The 25,705-nt window shown below is 34.8% G+C and overlaps 1 long non-coding RNA gene across 4 annotated transcripts in view; it reads left to right on the top strand.

Moving 5' to 3' along the window:
* The first annotated feature begins 7,288 nt into the window (after positions 1 to 7,288).
* LOC103160804 overlaps positions 7,289 to 25,705 on the top strand; it is a 32,294-nt gene continuing 13,877 nt past the window's right edge. For 3 of the 4 annotated variants that reach the window (XR_004769861.1, XR_004769860.1, XR_004769858.1), the window contains exons 1-5: positions 7,289 to 8,333; positions 8,588 to 8,679; positions 16,796 to 16,912; positions 16,996 to 17,209; positions 18,807 to 18,984. This is a non-coding gene — a long non-coding RNA (uncharacterized LOC103160804). Of the gene's footprint in view, positions 8,334 to 8,587; positions 8,680 to 16,795; positions 16,913 to 16,995; positions 17,210 to 18,786; positions 18,985 to 25,705 lie in introns of all 4 variants that reach the window. The other variant, XR_004769859.1, reaches the window with a different exon arrangement.

Genomic DNA, 25,705 nt, shown 5'->3' with positions numbered 1-25,705 from the left:
AGTGGTACTGTTTTCCATTCACTGGTTATGTAAAAGACAATGCTGTTTCATTCCAGAAATAGAAGCAGCAATTATTCAGAATGTTTCCATTTTTTGTATGTGTTTTCTTTTTCTCCACATGTACAGATTCTTCATGTACTACTTATCCCTTACCACTGTATATGTAAAATAGTGTATGTGTCTGCATTACACAGGATCACAATGGTACAAATGTTCTCTATATTTAGCCTGTCTTAATTCAGTACATGTCAGATTTTCTTTTTATGGATACAGGTAAGAAATTTTGATTTTTATCAAAAACAGAATGTATATGTCTATTATTATATAAGAATGATTTCAAATTTAGTTTAAAAGTTTCAACCATGTCTTATCTTTAATATATCCACGAATTGTACTCACCTCAATTGATCTTGCTAATAATGATATATTATTCACATTCAGAGATTAGAAAACAATTCAGGCATCTTAAATTTTCACTTAGTTGGATAACCTGATAAATCTTACTTGTTAAATAAATAAGAACACACATTTTTTTTTGTTCAGATGGTATGGAAAATTACGGCTCCTTTTGGTCCAATGCCAATTTTTGGTATATACACATGCCCTTGCTGCAGTATGTGAATAACGAAGAGAACCTTCATACTTGATTAACTTAAGGATTTTGAAATGAGGAAGAATGTCTTGGATTGTTAGGAAAGATAAGCATCCTTTTAAGAGGTCATCAGTCAATTAGGGAAAGAAAAATATATGACCAAACAGTAGAGTTTGAAATGCTGCTACTAATAGAAATTCACATAGAGTTAAGAAACATATGACTCTAGATGTTTGAAAGAAGACAGGTAATCAGATTGGACTCTGAAAATCTACCACAAAGATCAGCTCTAATGACATGTTGACAAGTTACTGATTTTACTTCTGGTTTTAAAATTGAAAGCTAAGACATTTTGTTATTATAAATCATTAAATTGACTGAATTGCTACATTAACAATAAGGAACTAATATCAAGGAACTAAACAGAACAAAGGGTGTTGGCTGAATCTCTCTCTCTCTCTCTCTCTCTCTCTCTCTCTCTCTCTCTCTCTCTCTCTCTCTATCTCTGTGTCTATCTGTCTGTCTTCTCTATGTGAGACCATCCTATGTGACAATAGTGGATATGGTGGTTGTTTATTGTCAGCTTGACATCTTGGAAGAGGGAAGCTCAATTAAAGAATTGCCTCTATCCAAGTGGCTTATACACTAGATGTATGGTTTGTTCTGATTGGGAAGCTCTTACCCTACTGTGGATGAGGCCAGCCCAAGAAAACCATCCTGCATTGTATAAGAAAGAAAGCTGAATAAGCCATGGGGAGCAATAAAGTAAGCATCATGCCTGTTTTGTCTCTGCTTCAGTTTCTGACTTACTTCTGTAATAGACTGTGACCTACACATGAGAAAGTAAATGCTTTCTTTTCCAAGTTTCTTTTGGTTGGTTTTTTTATCATAGTCGCAGAAAGATCTAGGTAATGGAAGTTTTTATTTTGTTACTGGCTGCCCCTTGGCTAGGTGGTCCAATACAGAGAGAACAATGCTTCTTTTTCACTTATATACTAAAGTTGAAAGTGGACAGGTATCTCACTATACACTCTTCTAGTTAGTAGTTCTTTAATAGTCTGAATCAAATTCACTTCTTTATATCACAATTTATTATGTACTCTGGAGAGATACTTCATTTATTTGCCACAAATACAATATATCACTTCCATTAATAATTTTCCCAATTACTATTAGCTTCAGTTTTTTATTTTTTATTAGGCTATATTTTGTTTACCTTTATAATGTATGTGTTTACAAAGACATGTGATGTGGTGTGTATATGTTTAAGTCAAACGAAAACCTCCTGGAGTCAGTTTTCTCCTACCACAGTGCGAGTTCTATGATCAAACTCAGTTGTCAGTCTGATGGCATATCTCTTTCTGAGTAAGATATCATACATGCTCTAAAATTCAGTTTTAGCTCCAAGATATTGCCTTATAACTCACACTCAGCTGAGAAAAGGTGTTGGGTAAATGTTCTTGAGTTTGACTATTAAGTAGTATTCTTGCTTTACCCAAAGACTTCTGAAAGAAAAGGATATGCTATTTGTATTTTGTATTTCCCATAGAGACAATCACAGGAAGCTTCAGTACTACTGAATTCTTTGCTTTATGAAGTTTGTATCTGCTTTGTATATTTTTTGGTCTGGTCCTCATTGTCTTCACTCCACTGATTTCTCTCAAGTATCCAGTGGCATGCAATCTTGTGTGATTACCATACTTCTCATTGAATGTCCTAGCTATATATCTATGCCTATTAACACTATGGTCTTATACAGATGCTTTGAGTTTGCAGAATATAAAAATAAATATTATGTGACTGGGTTAAAATATTTTAAGCAATTTATTATCAAATTTCATTACCTCAATTAGTTAGAATATGAAATTATCTATAATTTTTACATTTTTCTTTTTTAAAGCTTTTTTATTTAAATTCTTTAATTACTACTCATATTTACATATCCATCCCCCATCCCCTCCCCCTCACATCCTCCCAAGTTCTCCCACAACCCCCCCCAACCCATCCCCAAACTCATCCCCAGGGATAGTGAGGTCCTTCACCAGGCATCTTCAAAGTCTGTCATATCAATTTGGGGAGGGACTAGGCCCTCCTTCCTGTATCTGGGTTGCAATAGTATCCCTCCATAGGGAATGGGCTCCCAAAGTCCATTTGTGCTCTAGGGTTAAAGACTGGCTCCACTGTTAGAGGTCCCATAGACTGTCTTGGCCTCCTATCTGGCACCCACATTCAAGAGGACTTGGTTCTGTCCAATGCTGATTCCCCAGCTTTATGAATAGGGTCTTCCTGCTCTCACTAGGTCAGGTCAATTGTTTCTGTGGGTTTCTGCAGCACCATCTTGGCTCCTTTGCTCATCCCTCCTCCTTCTCCACAATTGGATTCAAGGAGTATGGTTCAGTGCTTACCTGTGGGTGCCTGTTTCTGCTTAGAACAGCTACTGGATGAAGTTTCTAGGAATGGTAACAAAGGTATAAATCAATCTCATTATAGGGGAAGAGAATTGCAAACACAGTTGTCAAAACTTGCCATGAGGTTTTTATAATGGTGTGAAAATTAATTCCTTCTATATCCCTGGAGTGTCTGGTAGCACAATGTCTCCTTATAATTTTTTTTTGAAATTTATGGTATTTTAATCACATATACCTTAACTTATCCTCCTATTTTCTTGTGTTTTTCTTCTTTGTGTGCCCTGACTGAATTAAGGTTGCTTGCATGAGCATTTTTGAGGTTTTATTTAAGAAAAGGAAGCCTTTCATCCACTTCTTAGAATTCTCATGTCATCCCCTTCATCTAAAGTTGGCTCTGTGTTTTACAGAGTATTTCTATTAAAAATAGAAAATCACATTTACCAAGTAGGACGTGTATAAATTGCTGAATGTTCTATAGATAAATACTTGTCTGTATTAATGATTATACTAATGAAACATTTTTAATTCATAGATCAATAGTTATAAATGATAACATAACACAAAGTTGTTCTTAAATGTCTAGAGAGTTACTTATGATGTTATCTTTAGTTTTAATAGTGTAACTCTCACCTTCACAAGACTATCTTTCCATTGTATATGAATGGTGTGTGGGTTTATTACTTGTTTGTGCTGGGGATACCCTTTGTTCCAGTTACATCAAACTTGAATTTAATGAGAACCATATTTTCAGAGCAGAGATAACCATCTGGAAGCTCTAAAAAGTCATCTCCTCAAAGTTATATGTTCAGCTGGAGCTCCCCAGAATATCAGCATTGTCCTTTATTTGGAGACAGGGTTCCTAGAAATATGATTACTATTAAATAAATTCATAGTTCAGCATCCTTTTTAGAATAGACCAAGTTACAGAAAACCTGCAGACTGAAGACTGTGGGTGGGGGGTAGGGTGGAGGAGGGAAAGATACATTGGACAAACCCTGGAGTGCAGCCTCAGAAGAAACAACATAGCTAAAACATTAATCTAAGGCTTCTAGTCTCTAGAGTTTTCAAATACTATATTTCTGTTAGTGTATCCACCCAAATGATAGTACATCATTAAATGCTCTTAGCAAATTTACATATTTGTATAAAGTAATATAAACCAAATACATGGACAGACTAAGAAAGACTCATGAACAGCTCTGTGTCATTGTCTGAGGGCCACAGTGATGCTGAGACTATGCCAATCTGAGTAGCTTTCACTGCCACACATCCAAACCAGGCTGCTACCAAGAACCATGTCTGTGTTCATGGTCCTATGGATGCTGGGGTCTGTGTTGAAGTCAGAGGTCCGCGTTGCCACCAAAAGTAACACAGAAGCTGGGGATAGGGCCACAACCTGTACCCTTGTTGGTTACTGGGAATCTGTGCCACCTTGAGAGCCATCCTGATTTCAGTGGCCAGTGTTTCCTGCTGGAGCCAGGTTGTTTTCCATGCATGAGCTACTTTCAAGGGCAATGTCTGCGTCCATGGTCCAGCTACAGCTGGGGTCTGCAGTGAGGTCTATGGCCTGTGTCATCTCAGGAGACCATAGGAGCCATTGTGTGATCAAAACAGAGAGCAATGCTGAATTGGCCCCATCCTTCTCTGCCCCATGGAAAGCTGGCCTTTCTCTCTTTGGATACTGCAACAAGAAAACTGGCCATGATGCTCACAGGATAAGCAGACCCCACACTCTGGAAAGACAGACCCACCCCTCATCACAGGTGAAGGAGAACTGACTTTGAGAGCATGGGGTAGGGGAGCAGGTTTCTCCCACTTGCCTGAGTTTTGTGGCCCTGGTGGCCTGGACTGACTAACTCAGGTACCACCCAAGCCCTCATGAAGGGACTGGTCCTGTGGAATGAAACCTGCAGGATCTCCATGACTCAGGTCAGGCTCAGGATAGCTAAGAGGAGTGTCAGTGAGGATCCAATGATGATAATGTACCATAAAGCAAAGGCCTTGAACCAGAACCATGACTCTCTGCAATGAAAGTTTGCTAGCAAAGCTGATTGGACAAAAGTGTATACTGTGTGACATACTGTTCTCAATGCCACCAGAACAAAAGAAGAGGTGTGGGAGAAGCATGAAAGATGGATAAAATAAGGGTTTTTTGTTTTGTTTGTTATTGTTTTTTGTCTGTTTGCTTTATTTGTTTTGTTGTGGTTTGATTTTTTAAAATGTTCTTTTGCGGGGGTTGTTTCGAGGGTGAGGGGAGGATATGGGCAGATTGGGAGATGACAGGAATTAGAGTGTATGATGTGAAATTCATAAAGAATCAATAAAGATATGTTAAAAAAATTTAAATTTTCATTTTGCGTGAGATCTATAGCAATAGCTGAGTAGGTGTAACTACTATCGACTATGCAAAATATGCAGAATAGCTTCAGCCCTCGCTGATTCTATTATGGTCAAGATAGTAGAGCAAAAGCTGAAATTAATAATTTAAAATTGGCTCTAAATCCTGCTGAGTTCAAGATAAACATATTGACTTTCAAGCAGAGCAACCCATTTACCAGAAACTGTGTCTTGTTTTCAAATATAAAATTGATTATGCTATGATATTTAACTTAGGAAAGGACAAATATTTCTTCTTCATTTGAATTGTCTTAAGCTGGAAGTTGGAACTTGGCAAACCGAAGAACTGCATTTTTATTTATTGAGTTGTGACCAAACCAAGAAAAGGGACTTAATTAATAGCGTAAGAGGCAGTAATCTGGAGATGGGTGTATGCTGTGAATTTATCATTGTGGTCAAACTGTGGTAGCATAGCATTTACTTACTTTGGACTACCAAAAAATTCACAGGCATGCAAATGATATAGCTGCTCAAATAAATGAGAATGATGTAAGTAAAAACTTGGTTGTTGCATGATCCTTGAATTTTAATTTGCAATAAATGAAAATTGGGGATACTTAAGAGAGTGTATCTTTTAATAGGAAAAGCAATACTTAGTTAATTTTGTACCTTTTTATAAGGAACAGATTAATTTTGTCTTATTCTCACTGAAGTGGAAAATTAGCATGTGGCTATGAAAAGAAAGAAAAAAAAAGCACAGTGAACTAGAATGAAAAGAAATGTAATTAATTGGAACACTTTCCTTTCATTTTAAGAAAGATAATGCACTTCAGAAAAAAATAAGCCCTGTGGAAAATAATCTGAAGAGTAAGGTCAGATGGACTAATTTCCTTGATAGTAATCCTTCAAGTTTGTTATTTGAAGCAAGGAAGGTTTTCAAGTTATACAGTGCTCTGTGGGGAAAATCCATCTGTTGTTTAAAGTATCCTCCAAATGATTACTTGGAAGTTTTCTTAGAGTACTTGTAACTATATTTTCATAGTTAATACTGAATAGTTACATAGTAGGCTGGCAATGTTAATTGATAAGCCACAGGTGCACTTTTTGTTTTTGCAGTATTGTACACAGAGTAGTGTATTGGTTAAATTGATGCATCAATACAACTATATCCAGATAATCAATCAGACATTGTTCTGGATGTTTCTCTGTGTGTATGTAGGACTTTACATGGAAGTTAGTGAATGTTGAACCAAAAATATTAACTTTTATTATGTGGTTGGTCCTTATCAATTAATTAGTTACAGTTTAAAAATCAAAATGTTGATCATTGTCAAGCAAGGGAAAATTATCCAGTAATCTATCAGAATTTATCTGCACCCTGGGATTGGATGGTTTTTATGCAGAATACTTTGGGTCTAATAAGTCTTTCCTCAGTCTCCATGTGGTCAATCTTTTGCATTTAAGGTTGGAATCCTCAATCATTTACAAACCTCATCTATCTATCTATCTATCTATCTATCTATCTATCTATCTATCATTTATCAGCTACCTACTACTTATCAACTGCAATCTATTCTTTTATTCATCCATCTATTCACCTATGTATCAACTTTCCAAACAGTATAAATCATTTCCCAGTACATAATGGCTAATAAAGTAATAAAAAAGTATAATTTCTATTGTCTCTCTTATCTGCCCCCAATTTTTGTTTAAAATGTTAGAATCGGGATACATTTTGAAGAAACTCTCACTTCCCTTGAATTTTATCAGAGCTCTATTAATTCTTGCTAGTCCTCCCCCATTTGTGTATGGTTTATTGTAGGAGAAGCTGTAGCCACGCCTTCTTAGGGGCTGGCTACAGGTGTGCCTGACCATGCTTGTGAGGGCATAGTCAGAGTAGTGTGACTGCGTTTGTGCTTTCAGTTTCACTTTGGTACTTGCTGTACAGACTGCTGCCACGCCGGCTGGCTAGGTCACTCTGTAAGTAAGGCTTTTCCCTATTAAATACCCTTATATTTCTACCTGACTCCATATTGGTAATTTCCCACTATAGTTTATAGCTGACATGCCAGTGTAGATGGGGGAAATCTCACAGGCTTCTGACCTGGATGAAGAGGTAACAATTAACAATCAGCAATTACTGAGGGAGGAAGAATTAGTTTTCCCCGAAGATGAGCCCTGACTGGCTATCCTATACTAAGTAGTTGTCCCTGGAAACCAGGGATTTACAGGACTCAGAAGGCTACATTTATATGTTGATTTATTTATATGCCTGTGTGATGAAAATGGTTCAACAAGAGCTGTCAATTTAGGAGAGAACAAGGGAGTCAGGCTGGGGACTGGAGAAAGGAGGGAAGAGAAGAGAAATGATGTAACTATGTTTTAAATGGAAAAAAATGTGCAGAAGGGGCACTTACCAAGCATTTAGGCATAGCAAAGCATTTTCATATTGGTTTTCTTTTTGCAATTATTTTAAACAAGCTTAGACTAAATTTGATATAAATGTAAAAAATGATACATAAAGCTTTTGAGACTGAGAAAGCCAAGGTTGTTTAAATTTATTTGATCAATGTTGAAATTAACTTTTGGTAATCACAACCACTCTCTAGCCTGGGAAGTGCCCAACCCAGGGAATTCTATTTCAGACCAGAAGAATGTAAGTTATTGAGTAGCACCCGATTACCAGAACTTCCCATTAATTTGGGTTTTTACCAGTGTGTTTTTGTCTATAGCTACTATAATAAACTTCCAAAATTGTAGTGCACTTAAATCAATATAAATCTATTTCCTTACAGTTATATAATGCTCTGTCATGGGTCCCACCAGGATGGATACATTTGTGGAGTCAGTGAAATTTGTGGTGTCATCTCTTTTCAGAAATAAAGTGTAATCAGATTTCTTGCCCTATATATTTGTGAAGGTTATGCGCCTCCTTGATTTAGAGAATCTTCTTCCATCTACAAATTCAGTGTGACATAATTCCTGTTGTTTCATTGGTAAGAACATCTCAGAACCTGATCTTTATATGACTTTTGTATTTGAGATACTATAATGATATCATTTCTCTTTTCCTCTACATCTCTCCAAACCTTCCTATATACTTATCCCTGTTCTATTTCTAACTCATGGTCTCATCCTTTTCATTACTTGTTGTTAGATGAATATATGTATACACACATATATGCATATATATGTACACACACCCTTGTATAGGCTGTGCATTTGTATGTTACTCATACTTTTTTTTCAGGGTGGACCATTTGATAATGGATGATCCACTGGTGTGCTCTTCACAGGAGAAGACTATTTCTAAGGCTCTCAGTATTCCTTCATTGCAAAAAGGTATAAAACTCTCCAGATGACTTAGATATGAACTTCCCAAAGGAGGAATGACTCCCACAGTGACCATATAAATTTCCATCCTTAGGTGATAGCTTGTAAGACATAAGTGTATTCAATATCTTCCTGGAGAATAAAAACAGGTGCCAGTGTCTGTAACTCTCATCACTTAGTTTTTGCTAATTATAACTATAAAAATATATTTGACTATTCCCAAATATTTTGGGGGTTACATTGCTCCTCTGCCATATTGCAAGAGAACCATTGATAGTGATCAGTGCTGATGTATCATTTCATAAGGAAGTCCCCCAAAAGAACCTGAAAGCATCAAGTATGGATATGATATATTTGCAAGAACAACAACAAAGCAAGCTACTGAGTGGGTAAGTTGTGGGATAATCCTCAAGATTTAAAGTAAACATCCAGTCTGGCTGAATTCAAGGTATATGCATTTAATCACCATGCTATAAGTTTTTTTATTTAAATTAGAAAAATGATTATTTTACATGTAAATCCCAGTTCCCTCTCCCTCGCCCCAACTAACACCCTACTTATCCCATAAACTTTCTCCTCCACAGGGAGGTTGAGGCCTTCCATAAGGGGTCTTCAGAGTCTGTCAAATGCTTTGGGATAGGGCCTAGGCCTTCCCCCATATGTCTAGGTTGAGGGCGTATCCCTCTATGTAAAATGTGCTCCCAAAGTCCATTCCTATGCTAGGAATAAGTACTGATCTACTACAAGAGGTCCTATAGATTTCTGAGGCCTCCACACTGACACCCACATTTATGGGGTCTGGATCAGTTCCATGCTGGTGTTCTAGTGATCAGTCTAGGGGCCAAGAGCTCCCCCTTGTTCAGGTCAGCTGCTTCTGTTGTTTTTACCAGCCTGGTCTTGACCTCTTTGCTCATCACTCCTCCTTCTCTGCAAGTGGATTCCAGTTCAGATCAGTGTTTAGCTATGGCTGTCTGCTTCTACTTCCATCAGCTGATGGATGAAGGCTCTAGGATAGCATATAAGTCAATCATGAATCTTATTATCAAGGAAGGGCATTTAAGGTAGCCTCTCCACTGTCACTTAGATAATGTGGGAAATTACCAATACGGAGCCAGGTAAAAATACAAGGGAATTTAAAAGGATATAGCCAGCTGGCAGGGCAGCAGTAGGTACAGCAAACCTAAGATGAAAGCAAAAGCAGGGGCCACCATGTAAGCATCCCTCACTCTTAAACTTTCCCTACATCACCCTGACCATACCCTCAAAGAAATGATCAGGCACACCTGTAGCCATCCCCTAAGCAGGTGTGGCTACAGCATCCCCTATACTTAGATGTTTAGTTGGTGTCATCCTTGTAGAACTCTGGACATATCCCTAGTGCTGATTTCTCTTTAAACCTTTTTTGTACAGGGTTGTTTTGGCTTTCCTGGGTATTTTGTTTCTCCATATAAAGTTGAGAATTATTCTTTCAATGTCTGTAAAGAATTTTGCTGGATTTTGATGGGGATTGCATTTAATCTGTAGATTACTTTTGGAAAGATTGCCATTTTTACTATGTTGATCCTATCCATCCAAGAGCATGGGAGATCTTTCCATTTTCTGGTATCTTCTACTGGCAAATTGAACCCAAGAACATATCAGAAAAATTGCCCACCATGATCAAGTAGGCTTCATCCCCTAGATGCAGGGTTGGTTCAACATATGAAAATCCATCAAGGTAATCCATCATATACAACAAACTGCAAAAGGAAAAACCACATGATCATCTCACTAGATGCTGAAAAAGCCTTTGACAAAATCCAGTACCCCTTCATGATAAAGGTCCTGGAGAGATCAGGGATAACAGGAACATACTTGAACATAATAAAAACAATATATAATAAACTAACAGCCAACATTAAACTCAAGGTGATTCCTCTAAAATCAGTAACAAGACAAGACTGTTCACCCTCTCCATATCTCTTCAATATTTTACTAGAAGTTCTAGCTAGAGCAATAAGACAACAAATGGAGGTCAAGGGGACACAAGTTGGAAAGGAAGTCATCAAACTTTCACTGTTTGCAGATGATATGATAGTTTACATAAGTGACCCGAAAAACTCTACCAGGGTATTCCTACAGCTGATAAACACATTCAGCAAAGTGGCAGGATACAAGATTAACTAAAAAATATCACTATCCCTACTATATACAAAAGATAAATGTGCTGAGAAAGAAATCAGAGAAACATCACCCTTTACAATAGCATCTAACAAAATAAAATATCTTGGGGTAATACTAACCAAACAAGTGTATAGCAAGAACCTGTATAGCAAGACCTGTATAGCAAGAACCATGCTGGAAGTTTATCTCAGGATAATTCACTAGATATAACTACTGTCTGCCTTTTAATGCCAACATTTTCATTTTACAACTGATAAGTAGGGCGTTGGTGGCACAGGCCTCTGCACTCAGGAGGCAGAGGCAGGCTGATTTCTGTGACTTTGAGGCCAGTCTGGTCTCCAGAGCTATTGCCAGGAAAGGCTCCAAAGCTACACAGCGAAACCCTGTATGAAAAAACAAAAAATAAAATTTCATAAAATATATGAATCACCTTTATTTGACAATACATTTGAGATAAAAAATTATGATGACATGATGAGAATAAGAATAAAGTATTAGAATGTTAATTAAACTTTCAGATTGTTTCAATTCCCAGTTTTCTTTTAAAAATTCTATAAACTTTATTAGTATAAATAAATAAATAAATAAATAAATACCAAAATTAACCCATCACAAAACTGGTGCAACTCAATGAACATTAAAACTAGGCACTTGGAACGGAAGTTGTAGAGCTTCACATAACATGTTACCCCAAATATTGGATATATTTTATTTACTTTTTGCCACTAAAACCAAATTATCAATGTCATATTGGAAATAGAATGTCCCCCAAATTAGCTTTTCATCCTCTTTCATCACTCATGACCATTTCCTGCAACAGAGTTATCCCACTCTCTTATATTTAGCTTTCCTTAATTTTTTTGCACCATTCCAATTTGGACATTGGTATACATTATTACATACATATATTATCTACAATGCATATAAGGAGATATAGATAAACATTCTAAATTCCACATATGAGAAAGAACATATATTTTTCCGTCTGAGATTGTATGATCTTACTTAATATTAAATACTTTACCTCCATACATTTTCAAAAAACCATTTTAACTTCATTTTTTAAAAACTAGAAGCAAGATTGTTTTACACGTCAATCCCAGTTCCCTCTCCCTCCCCTCCTCCACTGCCCCACCCCCACCTAACACCCTACCTATTCCATATACTTTCTGCTCCCTAAAATCATTTCTTCTCAGTTTTTGCCCATTTTGGCTCATGATCTTTATCATGTTCGACCTCTCCGATTGAATATTCACAAAGTTTTAATACAGAAGTGGAATATTTTTGTTAACATTGGCTGCAGAAAACATCTTCTATATTTTGAGTTTATTTGTATTTGTTTTTGTTTGTATTTGTATTTGTATTTGTGAATTATATTGTACTGTAGAATATTTAAGCTGTGATACAATAGGAGCTTCTCAATTGAAACATTTAAAGTTACTTAGTATGGTCCATATAGACAATCTTAAGGGTTTGGGTGGATTGGAACATAGCATAAATAAGCGTAGGTTTGGCAGCAATTGAAATAGTAATGAACATGAATTTAAAAATGTCTAACGTAGTGGGATTCATATTGTTGAATGAGTAATAGTTATAACATGCTGAAGGTCATATAAACAAATATCCTCTCACAACAACTGAGAACGATAGCATATCTGTGCTTGTGGAATAACTAGTACAAATAATGTTTGCCATTCTGTTACTTATATATATTCTCTACTATTAACTAAATTTAGTAATAGTGACTCAGGATTTAGACTAGAACAGCAACACTTCAGAAAAAGAGAATACATTGGCTGTACAATTACAGTAAGAAATGATAAAACTTTATATGGTCTCATTTCTATCCTACAATCTATTGAATTAATTTGCATGAATATTTCAATAGACAAAAGGAACTCTTAAGACATACAGCATCAAAAATGATAACCACTTAAATCATCCTTAATTATAATTTATTTATTTTTAAATGTGTTGACAGATAATAGAAGCATCCAAAACTACATTTAAATCTCTGTGAGAGATAATGAGCTTTTCAATTTGATATAAGGGTGAATGGATTACCTTAAGAGATTTATATTACTTGGAATAAATAGCCTTTTACGTAACAGTCATTTATTTGTTTTCCTCAGTGAAGGAGTCCCACGAGAGGAGTACATCAAGTCATTTAATGACTTCTCGATTCTCTGTTTTGTGCACCATGGTCAATTCATTTGACTCCATTGTTCTCCAATCCCCTTGTGTGTGAATACCTATTTCTCCTTGACCTTTCAATAATAGTCAACTGTGTTTGCCACAGAGGAGACATAAAAAGTAGTATATACAGATGTCTGCAGCTTGACTGTGAGAGGTTTCTTTGTTAACAATTAACAAACCTCTTCTGCAGATTGCTTCTTTCATAGAGGAAATTCAGTGTGATAACTAGACACCATGGTGACAGATATTTTCTATTTTTTCCAACCTAAAACAAAATTGGTCTGCAACATACAGCAGAAAGACTTTAATTTAATACACATAACATGTTTATCTGTATTAGCCAGATAGTCTTACATTTAAACAAATGTTGATGTATTTTTTATTTAATATAGGATGATTTTTCAAATTTTTAATCAATAGGTCAATCACAATCATGATGTACTGGACAAGGACAGCATATAAATATGTTTTTACATGAAATTTTCATTTGATGTGGGTTTAATTTTCATCTTATGTCATATGTTGCATTAAGCAATTTCAAAGAGAATGTTACAAAACAGAATTTGTAAGTATAAAATGTAAATTGTGATAGCCTTAGTGAATAAGAGATCACACCATGAGGTTATGTAGTTTATTATATGTTTGGTTTTACAAGCATTAACATGTCAGTTTCACAGCGTATTTGTTAAACACATAGGTACTCCATATCAATTTGTTGTCTCTCCAACAGCACTCAAGCCAACTCCTCTAAGTCCAATGCAACCAACTTTTCTCTAATTGCAGACTTAGCATCCTTATCTACAACACTCATAACCTTTATGATTTCAGACATTTTTATGTCTTGGAATATTTATATATACATAGTGAATTATTTTGTTAATTGGAGTTATATCCAACTAAAATATTTATGGATTTTCATAAACACATTATGCATGAATAGTGTTTTTAATGTTATACATTATATTTATTATGCCTACATTTTAATTGTGTTCTCCCATACAAGCAGATTGTGGAGTTTTCCACAAGAACATTTTAGATTTCAAATTTTTAGGTTAGAGTTATTCAACATGTGTATATTTCCTTGTTTATAAATTTTATGTTGATAGCTTCACAGAATGTTGTTTTTAAGATACTCCTGTTTTCTGATGTAACAATTAATCTTTTAAATGATTGCCGTGCATGCATGTTTTGGCATGTAAATGAACATTTATATGTGGATAGGCATGTATATTTAGGTGTGCTTGTATGCAGAGGCCTGTGTCCAAAGATAGGAATCTTCTTAAATCACTTCCCTTCCTTATGATTTTCATAAAATGAAACTCACTGATTAGCTGGATTGACTGGCCAGAAAGCCACATACATGCTTTCTTATCCACCAAATTTATTGCTGGAATAATACTCAAGGAACTTCCCTAGGCATTTACTTATATATTGATTGTCCAAACTGCGGTTCTCATACTCGAAAGGTATGTACTTAGCCAACAGCACCATTTTCCAGCTTTAATACTTCATTTACTTAACAGTTATTGCACTGCATACAACTAACATTTTATTGTAATCTATTTCAAATTTACTTTATAATCCAAAGGACTCTTCATATACCATGGTATTATTTAGTTCATGTCTTTCACTTATATTGAATTCATATTTATATAAAACAATTAATTTCTATATTTATATATGTGTATATATTAGCATGCAGCAATATCATGCAGAGAAAACAATTCTTATAACTATGTTTTACTATCCCAGGAAGGAACTATTCTTTCTATAAAATAGTCTTATGTGGTTAATGTTTGTTTTTACATATGTTTGTATTAATAAAAAAACCCAAACAGTACATTTAAATAATTATTGTATGTATGCATTTTTTTTTACATGTAGCAATGTTGAGAGAATGACACAATTCTATACATTTATTTATAACTGTAAATAAGAGCTCATAGTCAATTATTTTTATACAGTGAAATTGCTATTGCATGCTCTTTCCATTACCTTGTGTAATATTGTTTCTGTTCCTATAAAAGGTAGCACATTTCTCAGTATATAAGAAAACATATTAATTTTTATTGTTTTAAAACAACTTATTTTTGAATAATTTACTAAGGACAGATGTATGCAAGCATGTGATCTTGAACATCAAACTTTACAATATATATTTTCACCTTTACCTTTTCCCATGAGAAAGAATTGATTACTTGGTACTGCATATTTTCATACTAAAGGAATGTTGTTGAGTATTTTGGGATGGTAAGTCAGCTGGTAACTGTTTTCTGAATATTCAAAGGTTTTGATAAAAAGTGGTTGTGTGTTTGTGTTGCCATGGCATGCTGGTGGAGATCAGGGAACATTTTGTGGGATTCTCCCTCAACCATGTATGCTCTATGAATGGAACTCAGGTTATAGGATCGATCCTCCAGGTTATAGGAGTGATCCTATAGGTTATAGGATTGATCCATCTCTCCAGCCTTCAGCTCTCTTTTAATTTGACTCAAAGTACTTCTTTGTGCTATTACTATTTGAAAATGATAAACCTTTGTGGATATTTACAGTACCGATTTACATTTAATTTGTTAATTGCAGAAGTAATTCCCAGATCTCTCTGTAGATTTCTTTCTTTCTTTCTTTCTTTCTTTCTTTCTTTCTTTCTTTCTTTCTTTCTTTCTTTCTTTCCCATATCTTCTCCCATCCTCCCTCCCCCACTCCTGCCCATCCTTCCTTTTTTTCCATCTTTTAATTTCTCTCTTATTTTTAGGAAAGCATGTGATTGCAGTTCACTCACTACCACAAATTAGAGTACATTTTCCCATATTTGGAAAAATGTACAATGCCAGAAAATCCCAACTGCAATGGATGAACTTCACCATTTTTAGGAAAATGAAAACGTTATAAATTAGGGAACCTTTCCATATATATATATATATATATATTATATATATATATATATATATATTATGGTGAAAAAGTGTATGTTCGCAGGGTCTTGGGACGCCAGAAGGTGGGTGACGTGCAGATCTTCTTTTTGCAGCTGTGGATGCCTTTTAGCACTGCCTTCTTGGCTTTCAAGGTCTTCGCTTTGGCTTCAGCTTTGGGAGGGGCAGGAGCTTCATTCTTTGCTTTCGGTACCATCTTGGCGAAAAGCTCCATGTAAATATTTTTGTGTTCTCTTTTACTCTGACATTTCTGCTATAATAATTTCATGTATTTAATGTTTCACATTTCGAATGAGCTCTGTTAATCCTTAATTTTTTTGTCTGTTTACTATATATATGACATGTATCTGCCTTAAAGTTTACAGATCTTTCCTCTGGAAGTTCCTGGTTTTGTTTTGTTACTCATTGAATTTTTAACATATTATTCTAATTGCTTAAAACTTGTGGTGTAGTGAAATTGACTTTCAGCAATTATGCTTTTCAACAATCCCTTCTGCAGTTCTTTGCTATAGTTTTAAACTCTTTATTAATTCTCCAGTTGTGAAGAAACATGTAGCATCTTTTCCATCTTGTGGAATAAAACCATTCTATTATTTTATCACATGTGATTGAGAATAAATCTCTATTCTAAATTTTTGTTAACTCTTTGCTTATTTCTAAGGAGATCTTCTATCTTCTCCCTGTGAAGTTGAATACTTTCTCATATTTTCTTGTCAAAGTAGTTATTTTATATCATATAAGTCTTCATTGATTGTCTTCACTGAGCTGGAGAACATAAGTTCTGCTTTAAGCATTACTAATATTTTTAATTACTTAAGGCATTGTTTTCTCAGCTTCACAGAAACCTAATTTCTACGTGTGGGAAACATCCAGTGTTACCCTTTAGACAATGAAAAATTAGGCAGAAATATGTTTGAAGGCATGGTTACAATGAGTCCACAAGGCCCAAGGTAAGTGATAAAAAAGTATTGATTAGGGAGAGAAGCATTTACACAAATAATAGTAAATAACCGCCACACTCTTCCTCCTCCAGAAGATGAAGCCTCTGCCCTTCCGATGCTCTCAGCACAATCCCAGAGAGTAAGCCAGCCCTTCTCTTTCTTATAATGTCTAAACACCTGAAGCCAGGCCCACAGGATGTGGCCACCACTGCAAGGCAAGAGGCTACTACAGTAAGTTCATCCTTCGTGACAGTGATTCAATGGGATCCTCGTGACTACTTCATCTCCTGATCTTCTCTACAGCTAGTAAGTTGTTTGATTTGACTTTTACCCCAAATTTTGCCTCTACTGTAGTACCAGGCTAAATAAAAATTCCCAATTCTTTACGGATTATTCCTTGGATAAATAAAACCATTCCAGAGACTCATGGGATGAAATTTAAGTTGTTGGCAATGCATCACGAAGTCCAGTCTTGAGGCATGCATTGACATCATAAAGGCTTTTCTTAGCTGTCTGTTTGCAGGTTTCCCTCCTTTAATTATACATTTTTAAAGGTCAAGATTGTAGCTGTCAGACATCTTGCAACTACTTCCTACATAATTTCCAGTGTTTTAAATTGTACCCTTTCGCTTGACTTTCTTAAAAATGAATCAAATGAACACAGAACAGAATGCACTCCTGAATGCAATCGCAGTGCCTTTCCTCCCAATTGTTCTCTGTATTGTTCCTCCAAAGAGGGTGGTAGGAATAGTGGTCCAGTTCTCTTAGAGTGCTAGCGTTTCTCTATGGATTGGTTACTGGGTTGGGACAATGGTCCTTGGTCTTCTGATTTTAATCTGACCTGAACATAACCTGTGTCCTTGACACAGTGGCATGAGTCACATGCACAAAATTTATCTTTAGACATTACTAATTTTGTAATAAAAGGGAATGCTATACTCATAAGGGGGCACTGTCCTCTCAGCCACTTCATGGGATAGAACTTCCCTACTAGAAATTGACAAAACTGATGTGAAAACTAGCCTTTCATTTTGGGGAGATATAAGGATCCTAAGCTAGGACCTGTATGAGTGGGAATGACAGTTATTGACTAGATTTGTTTAGATGGTGTCTTCTCTGTGACAGGAGATAAATGTAGCAGGTTACATCACAAAGATATCAGCTGCATGTTTGCTCCATTAAGTTTTAGCAAATTGCCTAATCTATTTGTCAGTTTTTCTTATTTTCCTAAATTAGAGAACTATGGTTCTTTTATGTATATAAACATGCAAAGAAATGAGTTTGGTTATTGCACTTTGAAAATCTTGTTCATAATGAAGAACCAATTTCCAGATACCACAACACTTTCATTTCTTTTTTGTATTTTGATTGCCCTTAGTATTTATAGTCATTTCCTTTAAAGAGATCCAAAGAACACCAACATGATCATGGGGTACTAAACCATGGAATAAGTTATAGATACCTTCATTGCACAAACAATCTGTGGGTCATAAATCATAATCCTAATCAAGAGAAGCACTAATATACTGAAATATTTTACACCCCTCTGGTTACATAGTCCAACCGAAATGAGCATGAAGAATAAACTTCGTATGAAGCTTTAATAAGAAATTAGACACCTGGTTAAAGGATTGGCAGAAGGAAATATAAATAAGCACTCGTGTACTTCTTTGTAGTCTAAGTCAATGGTCAGTCGCCCTGCTCTAAATGTAGCAGAAGATAAAGAAAATTCTACCTCAGATTGTATTCAAGTTAATTACAGAAGTCACTGCCATGTTACAATATTAAAAGAACTGTGAGAGACAGGTGCTTGTAGCCTATCAGAAAGAATGCCAATGGTACTAGTAATAATTCTCTCTCTCCGCTTCTCCCTGTTATTGGAGGTTATTCGTTTCTCTTTCAGAATGGAGTCAGTAGAAACGAAAGATTGGAAGAATATTAGATTATTTTCGATAGTCTGTCATGGAAAAGTCAGAAGCTTAATTAAATAGATGTTTGCTTGCCATTGATTTGTTTGAAAATATTCCATGATGATCAAAGAATGATGCTCCACCTACATTTTCATGGTATTTTAACTAATTGTAAGTATTTTATAGTCATTTTTATTTGAAATTGTTTTCCCTTATTCATTCAAAATAGTATTTTAGCATCTCATTTGGATTAAGGAATTATGTCTACCACTTGCATACATAATGCATGTTAGATAAGTTAAAGTGTTGCCAGATAACAGAAAAATATTTGAATTCATTCATCGTTAGTCAGTTAGTTAGTTGCTTTGATATCAGTTAGGTGATACAATAAATGGCAAATATAGAATTACCCAATCCAAAGCAGAAACAATAAAAACAACTGTTATTGCTTAATATGGAATGCAAGGTCCATTACTTCCTTAAGGGCTTTTAATTAATTTATTAAATTGTAGAGGAAATAATATTAAAATTATATATTAATTTAATTGCCTAACATTTCCACAGTTAATTCAGCACACCATTATTACTATATGCATTAAAACAGGTACTCAATACTTTTACATCAATAATAAAACATCTACTGGGATCATTACCTTAAGGAGTGCTCATTTAAATGCAAATCAATTCTTTTTAGATAAAGAGCATTCAACAATCAAATACTACTCTCTGACAAAGACTATATTCCAACATAATTCATTCACAGTGAATATGGTCATTGTGTGCCTCCTGTACTCTGTGTGAATAGCTATGTTTAAAATGAATTAACTTAGTCTCTTATCCAGTATGACATTTCCACTTTGATTATAATAAGAAATAAAAGCTAATTTGTGATTTTCCTGATAGAATTAAACTTCTCTACCCATACTAAACAGTATGCTATAATCTATAAGAAGACATTTATTGTTACTCTTTATTTTGTGTTTTGTACACCAAATTTTTGTATTTGAAAGTGGCATAACTTAATGAACTTTAGAGATTTTTCTGCTTAAACTAACAAAAAAAGCAATGATAACCTTAATAACTATTCATTCACTACATTGGTGACTAGGGACACCCAGTGGAACTTGGGGAAATCAACCTAAGCCTATGCTCTTTTGAGAATCCTCAGAATTATCTTTTTCACTCTCTTGAATGCTTTTATTTTCTCTGAATGGCACACAATATTACATTATAAACTTTTATGATTTCTTCTGGTCTGTCTCCAGATAAGTTGTGAACTGAGTCCCAGAAGGTTCCTGTCATCTTCTTCACTCATATCCACAGTATTCTCCCAAAATCACCACACTGTCTATATGTTCTTAGATTGTCTTCCTAAAGGGCACGCGTTATTACTACAGGTTTCTGTTTGCATCATTATTCTATCTCTGAATCTTCAGAGTCAAACAATTTGCTACATAATGGGTGTCTCATAAGATGTAGCATGGCGAATGCTGTAAGCACTTTACCATTTGCACTGTCTTAAAATAAAAATTATACACAGCCTTCATGTGAGTCCTCTCTATGCATATTCTAACCCAAATTGTACTTTTTAAAAAAATATTGTTTTATTCTTCTGTGATAAATTACATTTTGGCCATGTTTTCCTCTTATTTCTCTCCCCTCAGTCCCTCCCAATCACCTCTCCCACCCCGGATCCATTCTTCATTATATGTCCTTCAGAAAGAGGTAGGTTTCCCAGGGATATCAACCAAACATGGCACAAAAATTTACAATAAGACTAGGTACATACCCTCATATCAAGGCTCTCTACAAGGCACCCTAGTATGAGGAAAAGGGCCCCCGAAGCAAGTAAAATGAGTCAGATACACTCATGCTTACACTGTTAGGAGTCCCTCAAGAACACCAAACTATGCAACCACAACATGAATGCAGAGGGCCTAGGTCAGTCATATACAAGAACCCAGGCTGTTGCTTTCATCCCTGTGGGGCCCTGTGAGCCCAGCTTGGTTGATTCTATGAGCTATGTTTTTGCTGTGTCCTTGAGACCCTCTGAATCACACTTTCCTTCCTCCCCCTCTTAGGCAGGGTTCAAAATCTCTCACTAATGTTTGGGTGGAGCATTTGCATCTGCTCCTATCAGTTGGAACATGAAACTTCTCTGATGACGATTATGCTGGGCTCCAGTCTAAAAGTATAATAGAATACAATTAGAATCACATTTCATCTTTTTTCCAGTCACATGAACTTCATGTTTTTAAATACTGGACTTTAAAGCTTTACCAACTTCAGAATAATATTTATCTAAATGAAAATTGACAAAGAAAACAAAATCCTAAATTTGCTCATTTTGTGTGACTCAGACTAAATGATGTCTAAATACATTAATTAAAATAAGTCAATTTTATTGTGTACGCAGATCTGAAATGAAAGATTAATGATAATATAAATATTGGGAACTACTGTCTCAGTGCATAGCTATTTTACTTCAATACCTGGAGGCAAGAACAAATACAAAGCTTTGGTCAGCAGACAAAATTACCTATTGATTGCCCACCAACGAACATCCTTTTATTATAATAAGTTTCTTATTTTCCTTCTGGGTGTTAGTATATCAGAGAACAATTTAAAAATAGTATTAGCTAAGTGGAGGCTATATTCTGAATATGATTCTTTTTGATTTATATGTATAACACTAATGACCAAAGAAAAATAAGCTTAACAACTTCCTACAACTGCTCCAGTGCCCTCCACTCTTAAGTTGATAGCTTCTTTTTCTTTGAGAGAGAGAGAGAGAGAGGCTGAAAGGAAAGGGGAAAATAAAGTGATGGATTTCTGTTTAAACTTAAAACATTAAAAATAAATAAAATTTAAAAATCAATATGATTCTTTATGGTTAAGATAGGGAGTTTCTGGTTGTTTAAACATATTTTCCCCATACTTCATGGCAAGCCACAGAAGGGTGAAAGACTCTTCCTCTGGTCTAGTGTGAATGCTGGTAGTGTTTGGTAAAAATGGAAACTGCATATGAATTATTTGTGAATTTTTGAGTGTGTAGCAAAATGACAAATGAAAGTATGATTATTAGAGGGACTTAGAAGTGTTAAGTTCTTGCAATATTTAATCCAAACACAACACATATTTTATTACCAAGTATCTACATATTGAAGGATGAACTTACTAATATATATATGTATATATATATGTATATATATAATCCATTTTTAAAATAGTGATATTATGTAATATTTAATTTAAGAAACTAAATTAGTATGAAACCTCAACAACAGATATTTACTGGACTTCCTTACTTTCTATAAAAGATTACAGAATCTAGACCTCACTACTTCTGAAAATTTCAGAAGAGTTCTTGCCATAAGTCATAAATAAGCTTCTTTGCTGTACTGTACCCTACATAGCATCCAGTATTTTCAGTAAGCATAGCCTTTATTCTTCCTGTAATTGACAATTCTCCACTTGTGTGACAAGGAGGAAACTCAAACAATTGCTCAACAATTAATAATCTGTCATGTAATTGGTTCTCACTGGCCAATGTAAAGCGTGTGTGTGTGTGTGTTTGTGTGTGTGTGTGTGTGTGTCTGTGTGTGTGTGTGTGTGTCTGTGTGTGTGTGTGTGTGTGTGTGTGTGTGTGTGTGTGTGTGTGTATGCGTGCTTGCCTGTGAGTGTGTTGCGAGATGATTTATGACTGACCATGGAAAGTATATGGAGACTGGACATAGGAAGTTATCATGAGATAATATGTGTGTATGGCTGCTTATTAGCAGAGAGTCTTTTGTTAATATCCTTATGATTCTGAAATCATTTGTGATGACCCAAATATTCCTTTGTTCTTGGTATTTATATTGCATCTTATGCTTTTGCTTAATTTTTTCTCATAACAAATTGTCTAGTACAGTTAAAAGTATACTATACATACATTAGAGACATAGTTGGGATAAACATACTTAAAAGCCTCTCACATAAAAATTAAATCCCATATTTAAATATCCGACAAGTCAAGGTAAGAGACTCAATGAGCGGAACTGTTTCCTCTGTGTCCCCTCCTTAAATCATGAGACACCTCAGCGAAAGAGCCCAAGGTTTGGCAACAGTTATGGAGAGCTATGTGATTTATATACATTATCTAATTTTCCACTTATGCCTTAATAAGATCAGAAAGTTAAATCAGTTCCAGGAGAGACTATAACATGTTCAAGGTCACGTATCTAGTAAGTAGTAAAGTCAAAATTAAAACATAGTTCTGCCAGATTTTGGAGTCCCTGCTTTTCTCATAATGATGAGATATTTTCTTTCAGAAAGTATTATTTAATGAGGGTACTCCTGCAAAAGCCGTATTCAATTCAATTAGGAAGAAAATTACCTCAACTGGAAAAAAAATGTGATTGTTTTCAGGGTAAAAACAAAATTCAATTGTCAATTCTATAGATTATATTAAGAAGAAAATAACCTTTATCATTATATTTCTAATTGAAAGCTTAATCACTGTTCCTAAATTGTATTAAACAAAATTTGGCTATCATGAGCCTTTTTGTCAGCCTCATGCTGTATCTAATAAGCAAATTCAAAAATACAGCTAGGTGTTGGGGACATAGTGACTGTTTATAAAAACATCTTTAAATCTTTTTCTTAAAATCCTAATCCATTTATAAAAATAACATTAATATAATTGTGTCATTAAATCAAAAAAACTGGAAATTGCATTAACAGCAGGATGCTATATTTTATTGAGGGCAAACAGCAGGGTTGCTGCTAATGAGAATATCATCATCCTAGCAAAAGGTCAGTCTAAAGAGCTCTTACCCATCATCATCCTAAATAGTTTTGTATTTTCCCCCATGACATGGTGCTCTACTGCCACTCTGTACTCAGACTTGGCTATGTAACTCAGTCACTAGTAGGAGAATAAATGCATCATTACAAGATATATCTTGCATAAAGTGTCCATTACCAAGAATTTCTTTTTCTATGAAGTGTTTTAGTATCACTTTGAAGATGTAATCTTGTTGTTCAGATAACATTACCTTTTAGTGTCTTCCAATGTTTAATTCTGTTTTGCCTAAAGAATGAGAAGCTCCGTTTGGGTTTATATAGTCTTAAGAACAAACAGATGAGATTTTTATTGCTAGCTTATTTTGAGTGGTTTCTACTTATAACAAGATAAAATAGTGATCAGAATAATAGTAGTAATTTTGTGTGGCTATTCTCACTTTTACACTACATTAAGTGTTTAAGATTATTTTTAATTTTAAATTCATGAGGTTGAAATAATTATAGTAATTAATTCATTTGCTCTTTTCACATATTTCAAAATGGGAGCTCCTAGAGTTCACTAACATTTGATTACAATTACCTTACTAATGACACTCAGTAGTTACATTACAGCATTTTGAATGAAGACAAAGGGAAACTGTTGATTATACCACCAGAGAGTTTGATAAGAAGAGCAAAGAAATATTCACATAAATAATATTACTACTAATAATACTTATTTGCAAAAAATAACATCCTGGTATCTCATTATACAAAATGGACAGATTTACTTAATGGTTTTTAAAATTCAGGATTCAAGAAACTTTCAAAGATGCTAGGAAATATTAAAAATGATTCATATTTTACTTCCATAGCACTGTGGTGGTAATTATGTTTAGCTTGCCTCTCCTATGACACTATGATATTTATTCAAATGGTGCTATAAAGTTGTTTTTAGACAGGACAAACATACAAAAATTCATAGATTTTTAACTAAATCAGAGTGTTCTCTGATGATGTCCAGGGGTCTTTTCTTGGTCCATAACTTTGCCAAGAATTACAGGATAAGAAACTTGTATTTACAACACACAGCTAGGGTTTATTGACAGTGAAAATAAGACTCCACTGTCAGCACATATGTTAAGCAAAATCCTAACTTAGAAACAAATATGAACAACTCCAATAAATTAGCAAATAAACAATAAATAAATAAATGGTGAATAAATAAAAGAAGGAATGAATAAATACCTCCTTCCAGGTATGGCTTTAGTAATGTTCCTACCCAACTGTTTGAGTAGATCAAGAGGAAGATCCTTCCTTGACTAACAAGGTATTTCAACTGTTTAAAAGTCCTGACTGGGACACTGATTTTTTCTCAACTTCAGGCTCAAATTGGACAATGACTGTTCTTGGGTTTCAAGTATTCTGACCTTAAAAATGGAATGAAAACTCTAGCTATGATGGGTCTACAGCTTCGAAGGGACTTCCAGGCTCCATAATTTCAGAAAATATTACCTCATAATTTCCTACTATCCATTATTTTATTTTTTAATCTTCCATCTTTGCCTTCTCATCCATCCTCTTCCCTCTTCCTGTGAAGTCTTCTCTTTACATCTTTCCCTCCTTTCCCTTTCCAAACATAGGCATTTAAATGAATTATTTGCAGTTTGGAATGTGATTTCATTAATTCCTTGATGGCAATTTGGGGTTTCAGTCAATGAAAATATTCTCTTTTCTTCCAAAATATAAACTAATAGATTTTTCAGTTTGAGCTAACTTATATTTCACATGATCTTCCTATATATAGTTATTCATTCTATTAATTTCTTGCACATATCTTTGTTTTTAAACAAGGATATAGACCATGATTCATTTACAACGGGTTTAAGTAACAATTCAGAGATCCTTCAGAGATTTTCTGGCATATTCTTTAATTTCTTTCTTTAAAGACTCAAAGTTGTTACTATACAGGTGTTTCTCAATTTTGGTTAGTGTTACCCCAAGATATTTTATTTTGTTAGAGAGTATGAGAGGAGGGGCAAGAGAATTAGGAGAAAAGGGGAGAGGAGAACATGAGAGAGCAGGAAGATTGAGTCAGGGGAAGAATATAGAAGAGCAAGAAACA

This window comes from Cricetulus griseus, chromosome 4 (genome assembly GCF_003668045.3).
Source record: "Cricetulus griseus strain 17A/GY chromosome 4, alternate assembly CriGri-PICRH-1.0, whole genome shotgun sequence".
In the NCBI taxonomy this organism is placed as follows: Eukaryota; Metazoa; Chordata; class Mammalia; order Rodentia; family Cricetidae; genus Cricetulus; species Cricetulus griseus.
This window is presented reverse-complemented; position numbering and strand designations above follow the sequence as displayed.